The sequence below is a fragment of the Ranitomeya imitator genome, chromosome 9 (assembly GCF_032444005.1).
Source record: "Ranitomeya imitator isolate aRanImi1 chromosome 9, aRanImi1.pri, whole genome shotgun sequence".
Lineage (NCBI taxonomy): Eukaryota > Metazoa > Chordata > Amphibia > Anura > Dendrobatidae > Ranitomeya > Ranitomeya imitator.
Window position 1 is genome coordinate 60,080,905 of NC_091290.1, and position 21,734 is coordinate 60,102,638.

The following is a 21,734-nucleotide window of genomic DNA, read 5'->3' on the forward strand; positions in this document are numbered from 1 at the left end:
CATCGTCCATAAAGAGCACTACAAGGAGATCTCAAGTCACCACTGTAGAAAATAGAGGTAAAAATCCATATAACTTGCAATATCCATGTATCTTTGAAACACAACGATTCTGGTCTTTTATACAGCAGAGATTTTGCTACTTTGTGGTCAATCTCACAATAACATGGTCAGTGTCTGGTAAATTATACACCTTTCTTGGGGTAATATTTGGTTGTATTGAGTGGAGGATTTTTTACTCAGCGCAGGTATAATATTATTTATTATTTTCTATATTTTAACAAATTTGCAAAAATTACCACATTTCTGTTTTTCCAGTCAAGATGGGGTGCAGAGTGTACATTAACCCCTTAACACCGGGAACTTTTTTCAGTTTCGCATTTTCGTTTTTTGCTCACCTTCTTCCCAGAGCCATAATGTTTTTATTTTTTCATCAATATGGCCATGTGAGGGCTTTTTTTGTTGCAGGATGAGTTGTAATTTTTAACAGTACCATTGGTTTTACCATGTATTGTACTGGAAAATGGGAAAAAAATTCCAAGTCCGGTGAAATTGCAAAAAAAGTGCAATCCCACACTTGTTTTTTGTTTGGCCTTTTTACTAGGTTCACTAAATACTAAAACTGACCTGCCATTATGATTCTCCAGGTCATTACAAGTTTATAGACACCAAACATCTCTATGTTCTTTTTTATCTAAGTGGTGAAAAAAAAATCTAAACTTTGTTAAAAAATAAAATTGCTTCATTTTCCAATACCTGTGGCATCTCCATTTTTCATGATCTGAGGGATTATTTTTTGCATGCCGGGCTGACATTTTTAATCATACCATATTGGAGCAGATACCATCTTTTGATCACTCGTTATTGAATTTTAATGCAATGTCCGGGCGACCAAAAAAACTTAATTTTGACGTTTTGACTTTTTTCTCGCTATAGAGATCGGGGGATTCTGATAGCGGCGATACCAAATATGTGTATGTTTGATTTTATTTTTATTGTTATATTTTAAATGTGGCGAAAGGGGGGGTGATTTGAACCTTTATATTTTTTTTTTTTTTATTTTTAAAAACATTTTTTTTTTACTTTTGGCATGCTCCATAGGAAACTAGAAGCTGCCAGAGCCCGATTGGCTCTGCTACATAGAGGCGATGTTCAGATTACCTCTATATAGCAGATTTACTGACTCGCTATGAGCGCCGACCACTGGGCAGCATTTGACAGCGACATTTAACTGGTTTATAGCCGCGGGTGGATTGCGATTCCACCCCCGGCTATTGCAGGCACTTCTTAGCTGTTCAAAACAGCTGACATGCCCACAGAAAGATGTGGGCTCACCGCAGGAGATCTCATCACAGGAAGGGACCCTGACATCGGTGTACTGTAATGCCCGATGTCGGTAAGGGGTTAATGAGAAAATAAATGAACATTTTAGAATTTACCAAATAGCTGCAATGAAACGAAAAGTGAAAAATTTAAAGAGGTCTGAATACTTTACGTACCCACTGTAACAGTTCAACATATGAGTTTGCTTTTTCACATAACAGTAGTACAAAATATGGTTCCAAACTCTACAGTTACAGTTCACACTAGGCAGCAAATAATGCTTTTTGTCAGCTGGTCACACTTTTGGCATAAAACACTTAATAATTGCAGGACATAATATGTTGGCACTATTAATTGGTCCTTTATAAGGACCGGAGGATTGTCAAGTTATTCCATCAAAAGTTAGTTTGCAGCTGAAGCAGGTGGCAGCTTTCTCCTGTTCTACTGCGCCACTGTAGGTCTCTGTAGGCTAGCCCCCTATCAAAATCTGCCCTGCTCTAGTGTTGCTCAAGGAATAGCAACAGCCATTTCATATAGATCTGCCCTGCTCGCTCTTGGTCTACTGCATGTGATAAAAATTCCATTAGATTTCATGGTATTACTTCCAACCAGGCATGGTCACTTGCAAACAAATTTGCACATCAAAGAGCTTTAGGTTTCACAGGAATACAGACCAATGAGTGAATGCAGAGCCCCAATCCAAGCTCTTATTAGAAAAACGTTCAGTCGATTTACAGACCATGCACCTATTAAACTGCAATATCAGACATATAGTACCATAATTATATATGGACATCATACAGTATGGTCAACTTAAGACCTGCATCTCAATTGACTAGTGCTGAATAATTCATACCCCTCTAGTGACCAGGAGCATGGCGGTGATATGTGAAGAAATGTATCTCTTCTTTGCTGACCACAAAGCGGTTATCTCCAACTTCATCCTCTTCAATGCTTGTTTTCCATTTGGGCAGAGTCAGTTTCAGTGCACTGCTATAAAGATGTCAACCTAATGAAGGAAGAGGATGAAGCTGGAGCTCTCCTAGCCAAGCATAATGTGGGATAAAGCATATTTATTCACATATCACAGCCGTGCTCCTGGTTGCCGGCGGGGTATGTGTGATACATCTCTTTTCAGTTGAGACGAAGGTCTCAGGAGCTGTATATCTTCTGGTGGCAGCCCATACTGACACATGACTAGGATGGATAGCCATTTGAATAGGGAACTCCATTGTATCTCATTCATGTAGAACACCTTTAATGACTGTTGAGATTTTCTATTAGAAGAAAAATTCTTTACCTACCAGTATATATATTTAACTTTTTGCTATTTAATAGAATTCAAGTTTTTTTCTCAACTTATTTTAAGTTTGCTCTCTGTACATAGAATCTACAAGCACAAGTATTTAAGAAGGAAGTTACTGGTTTGATCCTCTGTTTCAGAATACATGTATTGATTTCTTTTGTCATGACGTCTTCCTAGCCGCCCACCATGGCAGAGAAATGGAGAGCGGAGAACAAGATTTCCCAGAGGGAAGTAGCAAGGAAGTCACGCTCCAGGAGATCCCCCTTGTACAAATGCAGTTTAGAAAGAGAATGGCCAAATGATATTGCAGGTTTTTAATGGAATGTATTACAGCTTTGTGCAGGATTACAGGCAGATGGATAATTTGTTTTCTTGATTTTTCCTTGCTAAGTAACATGAATTATGGGCTTTACATGGACAGTTTCCTTAGTTAAGCAAAGCAGGAGTTCGGGAAAAGTAAGTGCACTACTTCTATGGTTTAACTGCCATGAGGTCTTTGATCTGCCTTATGTGCTGACAATCTGTTTAATATTATTATTAGCGTATTTATCACCTCAACCCTGCCATGTGGTTTCTGAGCTGACAGGTTGGATCTTGTTGTGAATTCTGTTGTCGGGCTCCCTCCTGTGGTCATGAATGGTACTTCGGCTGGTTCTGTCCATGGACTTCCTCTGGTGGGTGTTTCTGAGTTTCACAGGTGACGAGGTTAATTCGATAGCTGCTGCTCTATTTAACTCCACTTAGATCTTTGCTCCATGCCACCTGTCAATGTTCCAGTATTGGTCTGTTCTCTCCTGGATCGTTCTTGTGACCTGTCTTCCCATCAGAAGCTAAGTTCCAGCTTGTATTTCTGTGGTTTGCTATTTTTCTGTCCAGCTTGCTATTTAATTTGTTGTCTTGCTTGCTGGAAGCTCTGGGACGCAGAGGGAGCGCCTCCGCACCATGAGTCGGTGCGGAGGGTCTTTTTGCGCCCTCTGCGTGGTCTTTTTGTAGGTTTTTGTGCTGACCGCAAAGTAACCTTTCCTATCCTCGGTCTGTTCAGTAAGTCGGGCCTCACTTGGCTAAATCTATTTCATCTCTGTGTTTGTATTTAGATCTTTACTCACAGTCATTATATGTGGGGGGCTGCCTTTTCCTTTGGGGAATTTCTCTGAGGCAAGGTAGGCTTTAGTTTTCTATCTTCAGGGCTAGCTAGTTTCTTAGGCTGTGCCGAGTTGCATAGGGAGCGTTAGGCGCAATCCACGGCTATTTCTAGTGTGTTTGATAGGTTTAGGGATTGCGGTCAGCAGAGTTCCCACGTCCCAGAGCTCGTCCTTATTATCAGTAACTATCAGGTCATTCCGTGTGCTCTTAAACACCAGGTCCATTATTGTCCTGACCACCAGGTCATAACAGGATCTCTTCAGCCAAAAAGGTCTTGAAATAGATTTTCAAGAGTAATTTGTGTGTTCAGCCTGAGTACCTCTGACAGCACAATGCGGCTCTGGCATCTAAAGTCAAGTCATTGTATAGGTAAATGGCTTTGATGTTCAATTTTCTGACCACGATTCATTATTCGCATAGATAAAGTGACATTTTGTTTTGTCTTTTAGTATTCTTTGTTGTTGATTTTTTTGCACCAAATATTTAAAAAACAATTTTTTGTCTTTTTACAGCAAAAATTTGCATGAATCTTTAAAATGTTGCATGTTAGTCTTCAACTAGTCAAAAATAACTAAAACTAGGCAAATTTTGTCCTCCAGTAGGTTAGTGGAGTACAATTGTGCAAATTAGGATAAGTTAAAAATTAAACGAATGCTTAGGATATAATATCTGGGTAAGAAAATAACTCAACCGCAAAAACTGAACAGAACCAAGTAAAGTTAATTAAAAAAATTAAGTCTCCTATGAATGCGAGCCACGGGCTAGTTTTCACAGGCAAAGAGGCCCTCTGCAGACCCCGTGCCTTCATGGCAATAAATCGGCGCCCCATGTTCATGTGACAGGAGCACCTATGAATGGATAGAAAGAGGCGCCTCCTGCCGGTGCTCCGTAAGAATGGTTTTCACAGATCGACAGCAGCATTTCACAGGTTAACAGCTCAGGCAGTTAAAGGCAGATAATGGCTGATCATAGTTATCATCTTACAGCAAACTCAGGGAGCCAGAATATGATGTACCCAATATGTCATATGTCGGTAAAAGGTTAAAATGATAGAAAAAATGTTATTGCCAGAACAGCCATTTCTGTCACAGCACTTCCCCCCAAAATACAAGAAAAAGCTATCACAAAGTCATATACTGTATACCACACAAGAGTATCAATAAAAATGTTTGCTCAGGGTGCAAAAAAAGAAGTCCTCACCAAGCTTCATAGACACAAAATTAAATGTTTATTCATCTCATAAAATGGCAACACAAACCCATTTTTACAAGGTTTTGAATTTTTTTTAGTTGTCGTAAGCATGCCGACCTGGAGAACCAGTAGATGTGGCAGAAAGGCGTGAAACGGCCGTATTCTGTCAAGCCTTCTCTTCTTATGAACTACTCCCCTAATACCTGCACCTCTGCATGCAACCATGTTTTCTATGTAAAGGAGTGTAAGACTCATGCTGGTGTGGTAGTTGGAGGCAGATATATCTCGCCCAGGTGTTTGTCCTATGTGAATTAGGCCACTCAGTATCTTCAGGGTGCTAATGGGTTAATGATTGCAGGAATAAAAGATGACCAGCTGGGTTTTTCCAGTGTCAAACGTGAGTGAAGAGCTCTGCTCAAGAATTGTGTGATGTTAGCTGGGTGGGAGAAGCCCCCCCAGTTGTTGAGATAGCAACGTATTTGTTTAGTTAGTGCCGGACAGGCTAGGATTTATTTTTATGTTTTGTTTTTTGTGTTGCTTTCACGTTAATAAATCTGACCTGAGGTACGCCTCAGATTCAATGCACAAACCACGTGTCCTTTGACCCCAGCAAAGGCGATCCCAGAGTGTTTTGTCACATTGTGGTGGAGAACGCGGGCATACCGTGGCACAGGCGACAGCATGGAAGACGTGGTGAAAGCCTTAGTACAGTCCACTGCCGTACAGCAGCAGGCCACTGCCGCACAGCACGAAGCTAATCGCTTGATGGCCGCACAGCTGAAGGAGTTACTGGACATGACGGTTGCAGACCGCCAACTTCTCCAACAGGTGGCGCAGCGCCTGGTGAGCATGCCTGATGCTGACCCGGAAGCAGAGTCCAGAAGGATCCATGTGAGTCGATACTGGCAAAAGCTGACTGCAGAAGATGACGTCGAGGCATACCTGACAACGTTTGAGCGGACGGCATTGAGAGAGAAGTGGCCGAAGGCACGATGGGCCGATTTGATTGCCCCGTTTCTCTCCGGCGAGGCCCAAAAAGCTTACCATGATTTGGACCCGGAGGTCGCTCAGGACTTTGAGAAGCTGAAAGCTGAGATCCTGGCCCGGCTGGGTGTGACGACGGCTGTCCGTGCACAGAGGGTACATCAGTGGACATACCAGCAAGATAAACCGGCGCGGTCTCAGATGTTCGATCTGATCTACTTGACAAAGAAATGGCTGCAACCCGAGGTACTGACAATACCCGAAATAATCCAGCGGGTTGTCCTGGACAAGTACCTGAGAGTACTACCCCCAGCGCTGAAAAGGTGGGTAAGCCAAGGAAATCCCATGACAGCGGATCAACTTGTGGGGTTGGTCGAGCGTTATTCCGTGGCAGAAGGACTTCCCGACGACACCGCCAACCCCCGGTCTGTGCCTCCTCCTCGTGGAACCGGTAAGACTGTTCCAGGGACCACGGGTGAAGGAAAATCGCTTAAAACTGTGGGGGAGGAGTCCGGGACTGCTCGCACTCCGAGACCCAGAGTATTGGACGGTGGTCTCAGTAGGGGACCTGTTAGGTGTTTCCGCTGCCATGAGAAGGGTCATGTTTCTGCTATCTGTCCTGTTACCGCTGAACCCATGCAGTGCGACGTTATAGACTCTAGAAAACGCATGTCTTTGGTTACACAGCTAGTGAGTGTGAATGCGGGTCAAAATGATACAGTGAAACACCTGTGTGAATTATCTGTTGATGGGAAAAATGTTGTGGCATTACTAGACTCTGGAAGTGTGGTGACTCTGGTGAAAGCTAGTCTGGTGGCACTTCCGTCTGGTCCGTCTGACAAGTTTTCTGTGACGTGTGTGCATGGTGACACCCGCTCGTACTTAACAGCGGTCATATGGATTTCTACTCCCTATGGGTCAGTGCAGCACAAAGTGGGACTCGTCCCCGCATTGTTACAGGATGTAATCCTGGGCAGGGATTTCCCCTATTTCTGGCAGTTGTGGGAGAATCAGTTGCTCCTTCATGGTAGCTGTACCCGTGAATCTTCTCCCATGCCATCTGGAGGTCCCGAGTCCCTAGAGGAGACCCCACAGGAAGATGTTGCTGGGGAGGTTGGTGAATCTAACCTTCAGTACCCCTTCTCCGTCATGGCGGGGGAAACTGAGGAACCTCAGCGAGAGGCGGAGGCAGACAGCCATCCGGCACCCTGCCTGCCAGATTTGGGAGTCCAGGTGGATGACTTCCACAGCGAGCAAATGAAAGATCCTACCCTAACTCCGGCTAGGAAAAATGTAAAAATGATAGATGGGGTACCCGTAGAACCTGACACTAGGCTAGCGTACCCGTATATGGTTCTTGAAAATGATTTGCTCTACCAGGTAGAAAAAAAAGGGGAAGACACAGTGCAACGGTTAGTGGTACCCAAACCTTATCGGCGGAAGGTACTGGATTTGGCCCACGGACATATAATGGGGGGGCATCTGGGGGTACAGAAAACCACAGAAAGGATATTGCATTGTTTTGTGTGGCCTGGAATACATTGTGATGTGCGTAACTATTGTGAGTCCTGTCCAGAGTGCCAAATCGCGGCCCCTAAATCTCAGTTCCGTAGCCCTTTGGTACCCCTTCCTATCATCGGGGTCCCTTTTGAGAGAATTGGGATGGATTTGGTTGGGCCCCTTCCCCGATCCGCACGTGGGCACCAACATATCCTCGTCATCATGGACTATGCCACTCGTTACCCGGAAGCCGTCCCTTTGCGTAACACAGCTACCAAGACGATCGCCAAGGAATTGGTACAAGTGTTTAGTCGGGTGGGAATTCCAAAACAGATAATCACCGACCAGGGGACTCCCTTTATGTCGAGGGTAATGAAGGAGCTCTGCAGGCTCTTACAAATAGACCCGTTGCGTACGTCTGTCTATCACCCTCAAACAGATGGCCTGGTTGAGCGCTTCAACAAAACCTTAAAACAGATGCTCCGGAAGGCGATAGACAAAGATGGGAAGAACTGGGATTACTTGTTACCCTATTTGCTGTTTGCCATTAGGGAAGTTCCCCAGTCTTCCACAGGGTTTTCGCCTTTCGAACTGTTGTACGCCCGTCGTCCCCGGGGACTGCTGGACGTCGCAAAAGAAACCTGGGAAGGTCAAGTCACTCCCTTTAAAACGGTGATCGACCATGTAACACAAATGCAGGATCGTATTGCCGCTGTCATGCCCATTGTTAGGGACCATATGTTACAGGCCCAGGGAGCCCAGAGGCAAAGTTATGATAGAGGCGCTAAGGTCCGTACATTTGCACCCGGCGATAGGGTGTTGGTCCTAATCCCTACGGTGGATAGTAAATTCCTGGCGAAATGGCAGGGCCCATTTGAGGTCCGAGAAAGAGTTGGTGAAGTGAACTATAAAGTGTACCAGCCGGGTAAGAGAAAACCGGAACAGATTTATCATGTGAATCTGATAAAATCCTGGAAAGACCGCTCTGCCCTAACGGCGGATCTGCGCCGTCCGGTTTGTTCACCTACTGTACCAGAGGTGCAGGTTGCTGAGACTCTCTCAGAACGACAAAAATCTGAGGTTAAGCAATTTTTGTTACAGAACCGACAGTTTTTCTCCGAAAAACCTGGCCGGACTAAGTTGGTGAAACATGAGATTGTCACAGAGCCTGGCGTCACTGTTCATGTGAAGCCCTACCGGATTCTGGAAGCCCGCCGTGAAGCCGTCTCCCGGGAAGTGATGGCAATGTTGGACTTAGGAGTCATTGAGGAGTCACACAGCGCCTGGTCCAGTCCAATTGTGTTGATACCTAAACCGGATGGCTCCATCCGGTTTTGTAATGACTTTAGGAAACTGAATGCAGTTTCTGAATTTGATGCGTACCCTATGCCCCGGGTCGATGAGTTGATCGACCGGCTTGGTAAAGCCCGATACATTACGACCCTGGATTTAACAAAGGGGTACTGGCAGATTCCTCTGGCCGAGGCGGCCAGAGAGAAGACGGCATTTGCTACACCGGAAGGTCTGTTCCAGTATGTCTATATGCCGTTTGGACTTCACGGAGCTCCCGCAATGTTCCAGAGATTGATGGATCGAGTCTTGAGGCCTCACAGACAGTACGCTTCTGCCTACCTGGATGACATCGTAATTTACAGCATGGACTGGGAAACTCATCTCCAGAAGGTACAAGCGGTGATTGATGACCTGCGAGATGCAGGTTTAACGGCAAACCCCAAGAAATGCCACATCGGGCTTGAAGAAGCCCGATACTTGGGCTACGTGATTGGCCGAGGAGTGGTTAAACCCCAGATCGACAAAATACAGGCAATTCAGGGCTGGCCACAACCAGTGAACAAGAAACAAGTGCAGGCTTTCCTGGGGATTGCCGGCTATTATCGCCGGTTCATACCCAATTTTGCAGCCATGTCTACTCCCTTGACGGATCTTACCAAGGGGAAGGGTTCCGTCATGGTAAAATGGACCTCAGCTGCTGAAGAGGCCTTCCACAGCCTGAAACGGGCTTTGTGCTCTCAGCCCGTACTAGTGACTCCTGATTTCAGCAGCGAGTTTGTGGTACAAACTGATGCCTCTGATACTGGTGTTGGAGCTGTACTTTCCCAGGTGAGGGACGGAGTCGAACACCCGGTCCTCTATCTCAGTCGGAAACTGAATGTACATGAGCAGAGGTATGCGGTGGTTGAAAAAGAGTGCCTAGCCATTAAATGGGCTCTCGACTCCCTCAAGTATTACCTGGCTGGTAGGAAGTTTAGGCTGGTCACAGACCATGCCCCTCTCAAGTGGATGCACCTCCACAAGGACCGTAATAGTCGGGTAACCCGGTGGTTCCTTGCCCTGCAGGCTTACTCTTTTATGGTGGAGCACCGACCTGGGGTGCAGATGGGGAACGCCGATGCCCTATCCCGAGTGCACTGTTTCAAAAGTGTTCTTGCTCGACCGGAGTGGTCTGAGCAAGGGGGGGGGATATGTAAGACTCATGCTGGTGTGGTAGTTGGAGGCAGATATATCTCGCCCAGGTGTTTGTCCTATGTGAATTAGGCCACTCAGTATCTTCAGGGTGCTAATGGGTTAATGATTGCAGGAATAAAAGATGACCAGCTGGGTGTTTCCAGTGTCTGCCTGGGGCACACAGATTGCCTGCCTGTGTGAGACATGAAATTTAGATTCACCGCACTCTCTTAGGATAATGATGAAAAAGGTTGTGCCAATTTATTAAAGTATAATGGGAGCGTAACAGAATATTGCAGTATATGCGATTAACAACGTTTCGGCTCCACCAGAGCCTTTGTCACGTATTCGCTGTGGAAAAAAGAAATATGCAACACAGAAATAAAATAAATAACATAAATAAAATAAATAAAATAACAAAACAATACATAATAATACATTGTAAATGCGATTGGTTGTCCTAAACGTCAAGGATAAGGAGGGAGGTGCCCACCAACACAAACGTATAAGGACGTCCATAGAAAAGCTGACCAGGGAATCAAATGTCTGGGTAAGTTGTGTATCCTGTGGGTAGGGATGATACAATCAGTGCCAGCATAGAAGGATACAGACATAATTGGAGAGAGGCAGTGCGCTGCAACATACCACATAAGAGAAACATCATAAAAGGTCAAGTCAATCCCACAATAGCATAAATGATTACCTTATTTCAGGCACAAGATAGTGTACAGATGGGGGAAATTAGGAGAATCCCAGTGGTGAGCTGCAGGGAACAGTGATATAGAATTAGATGGTATAAGGTAAAGACATAGCGCTCCTAGGAACTGATAAAATACCTTGGATACTGCACTCAGTACTCTAAATGAGGCTCCCTTCGGATATTGTGGACCTGATAGAGGCAAACAGTATGTATGTAATATACCTGTAGATGTCTAATATGCGCCTAGAGAAACTGAAACCTGTTGTACGATGTTTACCTGTAATATCCGCATTAAGAGCGGCGCTCCCGCGCTGTGCTCAGTAGCAGCGTGTGTCAGGTCAGTGGCAGGGACGGCGTGTGTTAGTTAAGACACCGCCGAACCGGAAGTGAGTAGCGCAAACCGGAAGTGACGTAACGCTATTGTGTGGAGCCTCAGTGTGCATATGCAGCTGCTGTTGTGGCAACCTTGTAACTAGGTGTCGCTCGTAGCTCAGGTTAGGAGGCTGTATGGTGCAGTTACAAGCAGTATAGGCATGTATAGAGACCCGGAGGTTAAGAAATAGTAATGTAAAGCTCGGTATCTAACACCACTGGGGGAAAAAAAGAAATTAAGGACTGACTATTATATGTAAAAAATGCTACTACATACTAAATACTCCAGGGGAACAAAAGGCAAAACAGAATACAATGGGGTCGGGGTGGGGTTGGGGGCGGGGGGCGGGCTGAGGTGACTCACCTATACTAGATTTAGTGGATGCTGTGCAGTCATATGTTAACGGGTCTGAAAAGAAAGGAAGGTAAAATAATTAGAGAATATAACAAGGCTCATATTAACCAATCGATCTCCCTATTGAGCCCTTTGGGGGCCAATGTGTCAAGTTTATAAATCCAATGGGTTTCACGTGCTTTGAGAAGTTTAACATGATCGCCCCCTCTTCTGGGGCGAGGGACATGCTCAATCACTTGGAATTTGAGCTGTGCTACAGTATGTCTGGATTTGGAGAAATGCTCTGGTAGTGGTAACCAGTTCTTTTCGCACCTAATGGTAGATTTATGGCTAGCAATTCTGTCCCTGATGTGTTGTGTGGTTTCTCCTATGTATAGGAGGCCACATGGACATTTGATTAGACACACGACAAAATTGGAGTCACATGTATGGAATCTGCGTACTGGATAGGATTTTCCTGTTCTTGGGTGGGTTATGGTGTCAGATTTAATGACATTCGAGCAGGACGCACAATTTAAACAAGGAAAGGTGCCATTTCGTCGGGTGCCTAGTAATCTCTGTGTGGCAGTGGGTCGCTTACCACCAACGTCAGCTCTTACGAGTTTGTCCTTGATGTTGGGTGGTCTTTTGTTGCACATTAGGGCTGGTTCCTTGAACGGAGAAATGGTCGGGTATGATTTGGTTAGAAGGGGCCAGTGTCTCCTGATAATAGATTGAACTTTGGGTACCAACGGATGGAACACATGTACAAACGGAACCCTTTCTCGTGTAGTACTAGGGGGCCGAGGTGATGGAGGTGAAAGGATACGTGCTTTCTCCTTTGTAAGAAGTTTAGAAGGGTAACCTCGTGTTAGAAATTTGGAGGTCATGGTATCCAATCTATCATTGAGTGTTATGGGATCAGAGACAATGCGAGCTACCCTATTAAGCTGAGACCGTGGCAGGCTATCCTTTAATGAGCGTGGATTGTGCGTCCTGCTCGAATGTCATTAAATCTGACACCATAACCCACCCAAGAACAGGAAAATCCTATCCAGTACGCGGATTCCATACATGTGACTCCAATTTTGTCGTGTATCTAATCAAATGTCCATGTGGCCTCCTATACATAGGAGAAACCACACAACACATCAGGGACAGAATTGCTAGCCATAAATCTACCATTAGGTGCGAAAAGAACTGGTTACCACTACCAGAGCATTTCTCCAAATCCAGACATACTGTAGCACAGCTCAAATTCCAAGTGATTGAGCATGTCCCTCGCCCCAGAAGAGGGGGCGATCATGTTAAACTTCTCAAAGCACGTGAAACCCATTGGATTTATAAACTTGACACATTGGCCCCCAAAGGGCTCAATAGGGAGATCGATTGGTTAATATGAGCCTTGTTATATTCTCTAATTATTTTACCTTCCTTTCTTTTCAGACCCGTTAACATATGACTGCACAGCATCCACTAAATCTAGTATAGGTGAGTCACCTCAACCCGCCCCCCGCCCCCAACCCCACCCCCGACCCCATTGTATTCTGTTTTGCCTTTTGTTCCCCTGGAGTATTTAGTATGTAGTAGCATTTTTTACATATAATAGTCAGTCCTTAATTTCTTTTTTTCCCCCAGTGGTGTTAGATACCGAGCTTTACATTACTATTTCTTAACCTCCGGGTCTCTATACATGCCTATACTGCTTGTAACTGCACCATACAGCCTCCTAACCTGAGCTACGAGCGGCACCTAGTTACAAGGTTGCCACAACAGCAGCTGCATATGCACACTGAGGCTCCACACAATAGCGTTACGTCACTTCCGGTTTGCGCTACTCACTTCCGGTTCGGCGGTGTCTTAACTAACACACGCCGTCCCTGCCACAGACCTGACACACGCTGCTACTGAGCACAGCGCGGGAGCGCCGCTCTTAATGCGGATATTACAGGTAAACATCGTACAACAGGTTTCAGTTTCTCTAGGCGCATATTAGACATCTACAGGTATATTACATACATACTGTTTGCCTCTATCAGGTCCACAATATCCGAAGGGAGCCTCATTTAGAGTACTGAGTGCAGTATCCAAGGTATTTTATCAGTTCCTAGGAGCGCTATGTCTTTACCTTATACCATCTAATTCTATATCACTGTTCCCTGCAGCTCACCACTGGGATTCTCCTAATTTCCCCCATCTGTACACTATCTTGTGCCTGAAATAAGGTAATCATTTATGCTATTGTGGGATTGACTTGACCTTTTATGATGTTTCTCTTATGTGGTATGTTGCAGCGCACTGCCTCTCTCCAATTATGTCTGTATCCTTCTATGCTGGCACTGATTGTATCATCCCTACCCATAGGATACACAACTTACCCAGACATTTGATTCCCTGGTCAGCTTTTCTATGGACATCCTTATACGTTTGTGTTGGTGGGCACCTCCCTCCTTATCCTTGACGTTTAGGACAACCAATCGCATTTACAATGTATTATTATGTATTGTTTTGTTATTTTATTTATTTTATTTATGTTATTTATTTTATTTCTGTGTTGCATATTTCTTTTTTCCACAGCGAATACGTGACAAAGGCTCTGGTGGAGCCGAAACGTTGTTAATCGCATATACTGCAATATTCTGTTACGCTCCCATTATACTTTAATAAATTGGCACAACCTTTTTCATCATTATCCTAAGAGAGTGCGGTGAATCTAAATTTCATTATATAGGGGCCTTTGGTCCATTACACCGGCACCTCGCTTCATCCAGGCTGAGTGCACGCCAAAACCCTCCTTCTATACTGTATTAATTGGCAGTAGCACCGGCCAGTCCTCATAATATTATTATTAACGCTCCCATGTCTACTGACACATTTGCCTATGATGTGGCCACAACCTCAGATATTCTGTCCCATGTGACAGGCTCTAGCGAATTCCTCAGGACCCCAGTACATGAACTGAGGACCAGGGATTTTGAGAAAGAAAAATGTAGGCTCATCTCCTACGACCTTCATTGCACAACTCTTGCCGAGTACCACAGGCAAAACAAAATACCCAGGGGTCTCAGGTGCAATCTACATCCTACCCTTTTTTCCGACAATCCAGATTATTGTGAAAAATATAAGAGAATTTTGAACAAGTGCTCTCTAGATATAATTATACTTACAATAGAATTCCTTCAGAAGGCTATAGTGGAGACCAAACAGAATATTCAGAATATAGAGGCGCAGCTCTCAACTACTCTCTCTTCCACGGAGTGGTCTTCTTTGAAGACTATGACAGAGAAGGCGCTAGCTGAACATCAAAAGGTTAGGTAGGGATCAGAGTAGAGAGGGTTGGCATAGGGAGACTTGTAGTTGCACCCTCTCTGTCTTCCTATGTTATGGAGGTTCGCTGTGTCGCATGCGTGGGTTCTCGCTCCCTGTATATATATTTTTTTGCATATATATTTTTTATTTTTTTTTCGCTTTTTTCCTGCTCCACTATATACGGAGATTGCGCTCGAGAGGTGCCTTTGTGCGCCTGTTACTACCTTTAGGATGATGGTGGGGAATGTATTTTTTTACATGAGTTTGCTATTTTTTGATGATATTCTTTTTGGGTGTTTTATACTGTCCTCTGAGGTCCCACTTGCCTCATACATGGGGGTATCCTTAGTTTAGGAGGACCTGGGAGGTCATTTAAGAGGACACATACCTGAGTCCTCTTAATTAACCTCGCAGGTTCTCTTCTTGGTGATGCAGAAGCTTAAAGTGCATATAGTGAGTTGTCAAATGTATGAAGAAATACAGCACTCACCCAAGTTCCACACTAAGTGCTGGAACTTGGAGCTAGGCGCCAAGATTCTTTCACTGCGTGGGATGGATCCCAAGCCTTACATGCCTCTGTGGTCTCCCATTCAGGCCCAGCCGCTGAGATTGTTGCTTAGCACAGATTTTAGTCCCAGCATCTTGCACTGCTTTGCAGTGTCCATGTGGTTTCTGCTGGCTCTCCAGCTAAAGTCTATGGTGAGCAGTGGTATACACAGGCAGCCCTACCCTCTGGAGTCTAAGTCCAGAAATCATCTTACTGAGCATGTCTGTGATGTGGTGCCTTCTCATTGGTGCTTGGACGCTGACTGCTCTGGTGATGTGGCAGCTCCGGATTGGCCCATGGCCGACGCGGTGTTTGACTGGGCGTGAGTGTTTGGGGTGGAGCCTAGCGCATAAAAGGCTTCCAGCGGTGCATGCAGGGGTGCTAGTATCAATTGTGTTTTGGTATGTGTGGGTGGATAAGCTACCATTCTGTTTGCACATGTGTGTGAGTTGCTCTTGTACCAGTGTTTGTGTGTCTAGGCAGGTAGTGTAGGGTTGGAAACACCACTTGGCTTATCATCTGTTTCTGTTGTGTAAAGAAGTATTCTGATGAACATCATTAGTGGTGGAGGGCACACGTAACCTCAACAGGGTAGGCATGTAACTAGAACTTAAAGGGACTCTGTCACCTGAATTTGGAGGAAACAATCTTCAGCCATAAGGGCGGGCATGTACTACGGAGGACAGAGAATGAACTTCAATCCAATATTGCAGCCAGCATGCAGCCAGCGGGTAAGGAAAGGGTGAATCAAACACCCGAAAACCCCGCCCCTATGGCTGAAGATTGTTTCCTCCAAATTCAGGTGACAGAGTCCCTTTAAACAGTACTGACCAACCACCACCAGTGTATGGAAAAATATGGATAACTGCAATTAGAATAGCATAAAGTCTAAGAACCACACTGCAGTCACAGAATCCAACAATTATAAATACTTTATTTAAATACAAAGGAACATCAATTAAATACTAACCGACAGACAGACACAGTAAGGCTAAAAAGATGACACTAGATGCCATCAGCATAAAGACAAACCCGAAGACAGGCGTAACCCTGGGCAGAGGTAATGGCCTATCACAAAAGTCCTCAAGTAGCAAGATGTGTAGTGCATAAATGGTTAATGGTTAGTACCAACATGTATAGCCTATGACAACCAACTAAATCAATCAGGACTGTCACCTATTGCGGGAAGAACTCCCTCTGGATTCCTCTCTTTGTGCGCGCGCCCCTTGAGGAAGGTACCGCACCGAAACGCGTGTCGGGGTGGACAGGTATTCCTGTGGCCCTTGCCATCGATTGAGGTAATGTGCAGCTATGCACTGCTGTTGATATTTGAGCTGCTGGTGTGACAGTCCTGATTGATTTAGTTGGTTGTCATAGGCTATACATGTTGGTACTAACCATTAACCATTTATGCACTACACATCTTGCTACTTGAGGACTTTTGTGATAGGCCATTACCTCTGCCCAGGGTTACGCCTGTCTTCGGGCTTGTCTTTATACTGATGGCATCTAGTGTCATCTTTTTAGCCCTTATGTGTCTGTCTGTTAGTATTTAATTGATGTTCCTTTGTATTTAAATAAAGTATTTATAATTGTTGGATTCTGTGACTGCAGTGTGGTTCTTAGACTTTATGTTTCTGTTGTGTGTGCGGTTAGCACAAGCTGAGTTACAGAGGAAGTCCAACTGCAGCGCCCCAGGGTCCTGGTCGTTGCAGTAATGTCATTTTTCCACCAGGGGGAGTGATGTTACATCTGAAGGCAATAAAGGAGATCACCTTACCAGGGATCACAAACAACACAATACACTTCACACTCCAGGCCGCCAGGGGGAGCCATGTTTCTATCTATTAGGGCACTCCTCACAATTAGGTAAAACTGGTAGTCTGGACAGAAAGTTAAGCAGATGCAGACTGAGAGAAAAGCTGGCTGGAGTGAGAGGGAGCCAGATGCAGACTGAGGTCTGTGGAGAACGATGGTTCATGGAGCTGCGCCTGCCCCACGGGCGGCAGCATCCTAAGAAAGTACACGAAGGGAATTGCGTTGCTGAGAGTGAGAAACGTAGTCATAGCAAAAAGAGAGGAATCCAGAGGGAGTTCTTCCCGCAATAGGCTGCCTCCCTCTGAGGTGCAGAAGCCGGTAGCCAGAACACCGAGGGAGTAAGGATCTCTATGCTTTACTTCAGAGACTGGCAGGGCAGTTAATTCCATGTTGGCTGCCCGACCTTATACCCAGGAGGCACGGTGGCAACTTGTGGGGCTGGGGTGTCATAGGGTCCCTGTAAAAAGCCTCAGGCCATCAGTCATATGGGTTTATCCTATCCTATCCATCAGGGGGACAGAGTGAAAGAGACGATAGTTGTGAGGACCTCACCGAGAAGCTCAGCAGGGAGGAACTACAACACTCAGGCGTTAGAGGAAGGCTACTGATTTCCACCTGGATAAGGGGGACTCTGGATTTGCCTTCGGACTGGCCGGACTCTGTCTACCCTGTGGTCTGGTGCTCTGGACTGTGGACACTGAAGCCTTCAGTAAAGGTAAAGAGACTGCAACCTTATGTCCTCGTTCTTTACTGCACCTCACATCACCCATCATCATCTATTGGGAAGCCCTGGGGACATACTTCACCTGTGGGAAGGTATACCATCTAGCTGCCATAACATCACCCCAGCTGACCCCTAAGCAGCATCGGTCACCCTGACCGAATACCACAGGTGGCGTCACGAACATTATCCCTTTAAAGACCTTTCCCCCATTTATTAATGGACGTCCCCTAGGGCCACGGACTGGGTCAGCCACCGTGACATCCCCACTGAGAACCGAAGGACCCGATACCGAGTACCCCACTGCCCTATTGGGGGGCGCTCCATAACCTTAGCTTAGACTTCCCTGGGAGAGCGATAGAGCACCACACCTAGCATTACATTTGTTTCTTATCCTGTGACGTTTTACAGAGTTTTATACTTCACTTACTGTTTGTATATCCGCTCTGTCTGTATGCTTTTGTGTGTGTTCAGCATGGGTCAGTTGTGGGGCAAGCTCGACTTACGTGCTTTTCCCTGTGGGTTTAACAGGGTATTGCACACTTCTCATTTTTCATTGCTTGCTCTGCAGTACGTGCTGGTCACTGTACAGTGCTGGGATCTTTCTGGGCCCTGGGTCGTCAGTCAGGAAGGCACTGATAACCGGGTGAGAAGGCTCGGTTAAGTCGAGAGGAGTCAACCATCTCTGAGTTCTCACGCTGGTTCCCCGAAAAAAGCCCCGTTTTCCAGCGCACACCACTATTTATGTCGAACCCGTCCCCATCATTAAGGTGTCCTGAACTGCTCTTGTCAGAAATCTCTTCCCCCTGAAACAATGGTGAGAGCCTTGACAGTTCCGGCCCAGACACGCAAGAGGGACCGTTAGCTTGGCTCTCCTCCCTACACTGGACTAGTGAGTTCTCTCCCTGTAGTGCCCGGCCAACCCCCTATAATGCCCAGCCAACTGTTCACACTGTGTTTTGTCTGAAACACTGCAGCATTTCAGAGTAAAGCAAGCATGGCTGCTATCGCATAGCCAGGCTCTGATTCAGGCTGTTCGTGGTTCAGGAAATATGAATCTATTAACAGGTTTCCTTTAAGCACCTTACTACTTATATAAATATTTATGATGCAAGTTGATTCAGCTGCAGCCAAGTTTGCAGATTATGGTCAAATCCTCTGTGAAATGTGCTCCTGCAGTCAAATTCTTCTCAGCTAGCTCCGCTGTTTCATGATAATTTACTCTTAAACTCTATAAGGCATCTGATGTCAGGGTAGGTCGGCATTGTTTATGACACGTCATCTTATAAGCCCTGAAGAAAGTCTTCGAGAGAGATGAGAGAGAAGATAAATGCAAGCATGATAGAGCACTAAAAAATCAGAATACATGCTTCCCAAAGAACACCACTGAATTTGTAGCTCCAAATGCAGACACAATGGAGAAATCCGATCTTGGAAATAAAGAAATGCAAAAACTCTTTTAAATTTACCTAAAAACCACAACACAGCAACAACAAATGAAAAGGGATTTCTTCAACCTGATGAAATAGCTCACTAATCTAGGACACACTTTTTTACATTCAGCTGTCCCCTGAGTTGGTTTCACAGGAATTCCCTGAGAACAATTTCTTCTTTCCTCATGATGTTCCCATTGCATCAATCTCATTCCTTCAGGATTACAAGTCTTACTATGAGAATAGATTTTTTTATTAGTCAGGTTTTAGAAAACATCAATGTGATATACAGTACGGAAATCTAATGTTTGGAATTGTCATGTGTCATACCATGTGATAACTAACTGAACTCTGACATGATGTCATGTCACGTGTTTCAGTTTTTTTGCACCCACATTCAAAACCCTAAGGCCTCTTTCACACTTCAGTCTTTTGGCGTCAGTTTGAATCCGCCGTTTTCGTCAAATAGCGGATCCGCCATTTTTTTTTGGGCGGATCCGCTATTTTCCCATAGACTTGCATTAGCGATGGATTGTGGCGGATGGTCGTCCGTTCCATCCGCCATGTGACGGGTCCGTCGAAATTTGGCAGACGTCGTCTAGACATTGACGGACATTGCAACGTTTTTTGTCTGCGCCGAAATGGCGGTTTGCAACAGATCCGTCGCGTCCACCATTTCATAGAATGGTGGCCTATGGGCGACGGATCCGTCGCGACCGTCATTTGGCGGATCCGTCACCCCAATCCGCTTTTTCAATTGAGCATGCTCCAAAAAGTACATACTTTTCCCAGATACACGGATGCGTCAAAAAACGGATCCGTTAGAACCGTTTGCTCAACAATTTTGACGGATCCGTCGATCTGTCACAATGTCGGAGCAGACTGACGCCAAACAACTGAAGTGTGAAAGAAGCCTAACCTATTTAAATGATAGCCTTGCTGACTTGTCATACATGTGGTTTTTCCTGAGGAAGAAGTAACCATATACTTTGAAACACATTGAAATAAACCACCCTCTCATTTTACATCACTGGGATATTTATCTCAACTTTGTCAGTAGCACGGAATCTATCCACCAACTCCTTACACTTCCCCTCAGACGAAGCTACACGTGAAACATGCGTCGGGTTGCCGCTACCGACCACAGGTAATAACGCAGTATGTTTTCCCCCTAATGCTGTCCAAAACAACTTTTATATATGCACCATCCCATACTTAGGCTGTCAATTATTCAGGGCATTATATATTCATTTGAACCACTAGGTCTTGTTTATTTAATATAAAAAGTTACTCTCTTCCATCCCTGTTTATTTGAAAAGCCTCTTTACTGGGTATCTTTCCACGCTTTATAGGTATTATTTATTCAAGGACATATGCATTTTCTGGCGAACATCTGAGATATTTTTCATGCGTCTATCACTTTTTTGTTATTCATGCTTCTTGTCACTTTTTGGTACTGACCATATAGCAAGAAGCCCTTTTTGGGTTCTTCCAATTATATATTTTTTTCTACAGCATAAATCATTTTTTTATGTATCCTTACACTTTTGATGTCTGATGGTCACTTGCTGGCCCATGAATCTGCTGCAGCTGACTTCTTCATATTATATGCCTTTTCAATGGATTAAACAGGTGAGTTTAATGTGAGCATAATAATTTACTGTATTCTCGGATAAGACACTATTTGCGCTGCTCTCTCCTACAGCTCTTGGGTTCTTTCTGTAAAAGACATGGTGGCATGTATAGCATTTGCAATCATGAATCTCAACAAACCATAAGAGTCCTGGAAAAATGGCCTTTGGACAGATGAAACCAAAGTGGTTGTGTTATGATTGCGTTCACATTGGCATCAGAGTAGGGAAAAAGCTAGTCCCTGTACAGGCTAGAAAGGGCTCTATCTGCACAACTAAATACACCTCCTCAGACTGGGCTTCCTTAAAGGCCATCGAGGGGTTTCTCATACCTCCTGAGGAACCAGAGGAGAGGCTGCAACACAAATGCAACAAAAGATAGAGAAAAGCATGCTGGGAGCCACAAGAAAGGAGGGTGGAAAATGAAACACATTCATAGAGGATAGTCAGGAGTAAATAAAGAGAACCCAAAAACAAGCAGAATAAGTGAAACTTCCCAGAACCAGAAGCATGGAGAAGAAGGGAAAGGTGCTAGGGAGGAAAGCTCATATGTTTGAAGAAGGTAAAAAAACAGGGCTGAAACTCCAAAGACCAATCTATATGGACGTATAGCCAGCAAGTGAGGTAAGTGAAAAGGGAACTTGTAAAACCTATCCCAAAATGTGATAGAACAAAGCCAAAAGGGAAAATAGAAAACACTTGGAGAAAAAGCCAACCAAGAAAGAAAACCCAAGACAAAAGACACTGTCAGCATTTGAACAGACACGAAAAGGACTGTAGCTCAGCAGAGAGGGAAACTGGTCACGCAGCAAAATGTCACAAGACTGAAACCAAGCCATGACAAGATGTTTGATGCCCGCCATAATGGCGGGCAGCATTTTTAGAGAAAATCAAGCATATCAGCACTAATACCTCATACCGTCTTTCAAGCGCGGTGGTAGAGGGAAAGATTTAGTCTT

General features: G+C 44.9%; 1 long non-coding RNA gene across 1 annotated transcript; it reads right to left on the reverse strand.

Moving 5' to 3' along the window:
* Nucleotides 1-10,168: 10,168 nt before the first annotated feature.
* Nucleotides 10,169-10,789, reverse strand: LOC138649365 (uncharacterized). The gene is made up of 3 exons (XR_011315296.1): nt 10,747-10,789; nt 10,614-10,673; nt 10,169-10,474 (listed from the first exon to the last, which is right to left on the reverse strand). It is a non-coding gene; the product is annotated as an uncharacterized lncRNA (long non-coding RNA).
* Between the last annotated feature and the right edge of the window lie 10,945 nt (nt 10,790-21,734).